At 42.8% G+C, this 6019-nt stretch overlaps 1 non-coding gene across 1 annotated transcript; it reads right to left on the minus strand.

The window, feature by feature from the left end:
- Positions 1-5449: 5449 nt before the first annotated feature.
- Positions 5450-5556, minus strand: LOC138835681 (U6 spliceosomal RNA). Its single transcript, XR_011374695.1, has one exon. It is a non-coding gene; the product is annotated as a U6 spliceosomal RNA (small nuclear RNA).
- Positions 5557-6019: the final 463 nt, after the last annotated feature.

Genomic DNA, 6019 nt, shown 5'->3' on the forward strand with positions numbered 1-6019 from the left:
CTAGAAAAAGGTATTTCTTTTCTTTCCAAATGCTTAATAACTAAAAATTATAGAAAATAACAGATTGAAGAGATAAAGTTAGGGAATGTGTGTGGGGGGGAAGCGATGAAGAATGAAAAGAGAGAAATGAAATGGATTTATGAAGGTATGGAACCAAGAAGATAGATTTCTCTTTAAAACAACAACAACAAAAATGAGTGGAGTCGCCAGTCCCAGCCTTGAAGTTTATCTTCAGGGCTAAATTCAGAGCAGATGTGTCCATACTCCACTTAGCTGACTCAGCTCAGACAGGGCTTTGATATGATCAGTCACATTTGAAATTTGGACCTCCTCCTATGCCATCAAGTAAACGAGTTGTGCATCTCCCTTCCTGAGAGCCTATTTGCCTGGGTTTTGGTAACACTGAGACTCCCAGAGACCCACCAGTGTAGGGAGCCTATAGTGAATCTTTGAGACCATCCACTTTCCAGTTGCATAGATCTTGGATAAACTGGAGAATGGAGGTAGTATTTTAAGCTATGAACTTTTTTTATAGTATTGTGGTATATTTGGACACTATACTTGGCTACATACTTCCCTCCCTACTCAAAACGGTTCATGTCAGCCTAGAACCTGTAACAAATGACCTTATTTGTAAACAGAGTCCTTATAAATGTGATCAGGGTAAGATGACGTCATACTGGAGTCAATTGGGCACTAAATCCAACATGACTGGCCTCCTTAGGCGAAGACGCTTAAGACACAGAGACACAGGCTCCCAGAGGAGGCTATATGAAGATAGAGTCACACCCTGGACTGATATCACTATAAGCAAAGGAACACCAACAATAATGGAAACCATTAGAGGCTGGAAGAACAAGGAAGGATCCTCTCCCAGAGCCTACTGAAGGCTTACTACCCTGCCAACATCTTGATTTCAGGCTTTTAGCTTTCAGAACCATGAGGGAAGAAATGACACTACTTAGAACGCCTAATTTGTGGTATCTTTATGGCACAATCAGCGTCCTCTGTCTCAGTGTTGTCCATACATTAAGGCTTATCTGGCCTTTGTCTGCAGGTATCTTTCTGGTTGCACCAGGATCAAGGTCCTGCAACCACCAAGCCATCATTCTCATCTTGAGTGATCTCCTGACTGCCTCTTGTTATTGTCATGCCTTTCATCAAACATGCGTTTGTGGGGGACTGCTCGATTGTGGTTCTGTTGCTTTTTAGTGCTCGCTGTGTTTTATTTTGGTTTCTCATAAATATAGAAGCCCATTTGGAAAGAAGCCTGCCTTGGCAAGCAGGCCTTTGGCAGTTCTGACAGCTTTGCATATCTCTCAAATGAGTTATAAGTGGATGGGGACTGGGGACTGGGCCTCATTCCCCAGTCCCTTGAGCCCTGCGGTCCTCCCAAAGAAAGTGACACAGCAGTTCCCCCCAACTTTCCTTGCTTTTCCAGGAACAGGACAGCCACTTGGCTAGAGGCTGATAAAGAAGAAGAGGGCTATCATTCACACTCCCTGATCTCCCTGCTCTTCACAAAATAGTTCTAAACCGTGGTGGAAAGTTTTCAAGCTGCTGTTCTTTGTTCATAAGATTTCTGAGAAAATCTCCTGGCGTAACCTGATCCAGGGCTACTGGTTCATGGCTTGAAGAGAGACTCATGCCAGACATGTGCTAGGAAATATTACCAAGGTGGCTAGAGAGACTCCAAAGGTGAGAGCAGCAGAGAAGGCCAGACAGACACCTGAGTCAGCAGAGTGGGTGTGGCCAAATGAGAGGCAGGACATTGTCCTGAGCTGATGCAGAGGATTTTTAGTCTCCTGCAATGGCAATGGTGCTCTCACTCTCACTCTCTCCAAGTTCCCTGAAAACTGCTTCTTCTATGAGCACTGATCAGGGCTGGGGAATTCTAGTGTGGTTTCTCTGTTCCAGGCCCAGGCTCCTAAGAACAGTGGGATTGGAAAGAACCTGGGGACCCCTGGGGCCAGTGGTCTCCAAACCAGGGTGTGTGCACTGCAGGAATTGAGCAAGACAATCCACTGGGGTGTGGGAAGAAAATACTGAAGCTTCTAGCTATATTTATTCTTCTCTCAATAAAACAAAAAAGGGGGGAGAGTTTATTAATAGTCAAGACAAAGATACACTGCAGTAAGCCTATACAGTTTGTCAATATGTAGATATAAGATATGAGCACCCTAATTAGAAAAAATAAAAATTAAAAAAGAGTCCACCATGGAGGTATCAAAGTACATGCTGGGGATGGGTAGTGGGAGGCAGAAAGGGGGGAATTGAGTAAATAAAAGCCTAATTATGCTGCTCTGAACCTTATCAGGTAATTCAGCTTTGCTTTTTTTATGATCTGCACCCTGAATTTCTGCACTATGATTTTTGTGATGAAAATGTTTTACTAAAAAAAAAAAAAAAAAAAAAGCTAGTTGAACAAAATGAAGGAGCTAGTTCACCTCCCTTATTTTACAGATGAGAAAGCGAAGGCCTCAGAAGAAAAGTGATTGCTGGGAGAGACATACAAGTCATTAGGGCCAGAGCCAAGGCGATAAGCCCCTCCCCTGACTCCTGGTTCACTGTTTGCAGCCCAGGCCATGTGCGCTCTGGAGCACGTTCTCTGTCTGGGTGACCTTACATAACCAGGCTGAACCAGAAAGAGATGGATGGGCAACATGGAGTCTCTCCCCCAGCCATAATCTGCAATCCCTCAACAGAGCCAAAAGTAAATTTGCTGCCTGCTGGGAGGTGAGGTAGCCTTGGCGCCCTCTACTCTTGGCTGGCTGCTCAAAGCACATGCTAACTTGCCTGTTGTCTCAGCCCATGCCAGTGACATCCTCCACAGTTACCGAGGCAGGACCAAGATGAAGACACACACAAATTAGAGCTTCACAAAGGTCTTCCTCCTTGCTGTTGACATAAACAAAGGCAACAACCAATCTTGCCCTGAATTTAGCCCCTAGGAGTCACGCAGCAGCATACCCTGTTTTCTTTTAATACCATCACATCTCACTGATGGCTCCTCCCTCCCATTCTCTGAGCTGCCACACTTGTTGCTACCATCCCACTGCCCTCAGGAACTCACACATCCTTGATGGTTTTAGCCAGCTTGATATGGGCAAGGCTCTTGGAAAATTAGAAGAAAGGGATAAGAGACTCCTCAGCTCCCACAGGAAAGTAGGTCCCTCTTTTCCATTCTTCCATACTTCAACTCTGCTATGTGAAAATAAATCTTTGCTTAAAGAAGAGAGAAGAAAAGAGAGAAAGCAAGAAAGAGAGAGAGAGAGAAAGAAAGAAAGAAAGAAAGAAAGAAAGAAAGAAAGAAAGAAAGAAAGAAAGAAAGAAAGAAAGAAAGAGAGAGAGAGAAAGAAAGAGAGAGGGAAGGAGGGAGGGAGGGGAGGAAGGAAGGAAGGAAGAAAGGAAGAGACAGAGAGGGACAGAGGGAAGGAAGGAAGGTAGAAAGAAGAAAGAAAGAAAGAAAGAAAGAGAGAGACAGAGGGAAGGAAGGTAGAAAGAAAAAGAAAGAGAGAGAGAGAGGGAGGGTGGGTGGGAAGGAAGGAAGGAAGGAAGGAGGAAAGGAAGGCAGGCAGGCAGGCACTGGGCATTGGTGGCTCGTGCTGTAATCCTGAGTTATAAGGATCAGGTTTGAAGTTAGCTAGGCAGGAAAATCTGTGAGACTATCTCCAATTAATCAGCAAAAAAATGAGAAGTGGAGCCGTGGCTCAAGTAGTAGAGTACCAGCCTGAAGAGAATGGGAAGACAGGTTGATTACCTTAAAAAATTGTTTTGCAGATTTAAGAGACCAACACAAGGACACAAGGAATACAACCAGCAAAGTGACATGGTATGATGCCACTCCCCAGTGAAGGAACGGAGGGTGCTTTCCCCTCATACTTCCTGATGGTCAGGGCTGTATTTTAAATCTGCATGCTGCCTAGTGCTTGGCAAATATTGAATGCCATATATATGTTCTGCAAACAGATATTAACTCAGCCAACAACAAATGAACACATCAATGAGATGAGAAGAAGTACATTTTGAGTAACCAAGGGAGCTTTATTAAACAGAAAAGACTTTGAACACTGTCCCAATTCAAATGTGCTTCAGATGGTGGAAGGGGTCTTAGGCAGAAAACTAGGGCACCGCTATGTTGGGGTTGGGTGCTAGAAGATTAGAAAGTTAAATACTAAAGCCAGCATGACAGGCTGACATGTACCTACAAGGGTGAATCTCTAGAGATCCAGAAGCAAGAGAAAAAGGTAGAGGGAAAGCAATGGTTTAGGAAAGGTAAGTTAAGGGTGGTGTAAATCGTACATAGAGATGGTTCTTCTATTCCCTTACCCTCTCTCATCACTAGCTGTTTCTCTCTCATATTCAACTTGACTAAATATGGGAGAGGTGACTGCTACTGAAGGTGAACAATGCTTAGAACAATGTTCTAGCCAAGGGCTAGCTATCTTTTGCTCTAGCTATTCTGTGTGGCTCATTATGTTACAGCAACAGGTCTTCCTACTAAAAATGATCAACTCAACTTTTTATGTTTTTTATTGTAAAAATACTATACAGAGAGGTTACAGTTACATGAGTAAGGCAATGAGTACATTTCCTATGAAGCATTGTTACCTCCTTTGTTTTTCCCCTACCATCCCTTCCCTCCCCACCTCCCCAACTGCTCCCTCCCAGTTGTAAAGTTCATTTTCTTTTATTCTTTTTTATTATTATCTTTTTTATTGTGAAAATACTGTACAGAGGGGTTACAATTACATGGGCAAGATAATGAGTACATTTCTTATCAAACATTGTAGCCTCCTCCTTTGTTTCCCCTTCCCATCCCTTCCCATCCTCCCCCTTACCCCCCTACCCAATCCTCCTCCCCCCTCCCCCCACCCAATCCTCATCCCTCCCTTCCCCCCTCCACCAAAGTTGTAAAGTTCGTTTTTGACATAACGACTTGTACAAATCATTGTTGCAATAGGTCCACCTGTATCCCTATTTAAATGATTTGTTTTTTCCCTTCCCCTCCACAAATTATACCAACATCAAATACAGTGAAAGCATGGGTTATACCATGGGTGAAGGACATACAAAGCAACAAAGAAATAATCTTATAAATGTGTTAGAAACAATCCCATGAAAGAAAAAAATAACATTTGAATACATATCTTAGGGTTCATTTCCCTAACATCAACTTATCTGACCTTTTCTGCTTGACTCAGACATATACTAGTAATTGCAAATAAGGGAAACCATGGGACCTATGTTTCTTTGGGCCTGGCTTACTTCACTTATATATATTTTTTCCAAGTCTTTCCATTTCCTAACAAATGGGGCAATGTCATTCTTTCTGATGGAGGCATAGAATTCTATTGTGTATATATACCACATTTTCTTGATCCATTCATCTACTGAGGGGCATCTGGGTTGGTTCCATGTCTTAGCTATGGTAAATAATGCTGCAAAAAAAAATATGGAACGCTTCACTAATTTGCATGTCATCCTTGCACAGGGACCATACTAATCTTCTCTGTATCGTTCCAATTTTAGTTTATGTGTTGCTGAAGCGAACACAGTAAAGTTCATTTTCAACATAGTGTCTTGTACATCTCATTGTTACAATAGGTCAATCTGTACCCTTATTTCAGCATTTTGTTATTTCCCTTCCCCTCCCCAAATTAGAAAAATGTATATACAAGATGCAGAGCACCCGAATCAAATACAGGGTCACCTCAACTTTCAAGACAGATAAATTATCTCAAAATGTAAGATTGTTGGACTTTCTAATCACATCAGCTTGGACAATGGACCCCGGCTGACCCAAGCTGGGTTAAACTGTCCCCAAACATTCATTCTTCATTCCTTCTGCCCTCTAGTGTCATTGTCCAGCTCTGTTTCCATCTTTATTTTTTTTTATTGTGAAAATACTGTACAGGGGCTGGGAAGGTGGCTCAGTGGTAGAGCACTTGCCTTGCATGCATGGGGCCCTGGGTTCGATTCCTCAGCACCAAATAAGCAAAAAGAAAAAAGCCAGAAG

The sequence above is a fragment of the Dipodomys merriami genome, unplaced genomic scaffold, assembly GCF_024711535.1.
Source record: "Dipodomys merriami isolate MVZ:Mamm:240054 unplaced genomic scaffold, mDipMer1.0.p SCAF_1, whole genome shotgun sequence".
NCBI lineage: Eukaryota > Metazoa > Chordata > Mammalia > Rodentia > Heteromyidae > Dipodomys > Dipodomys merriami.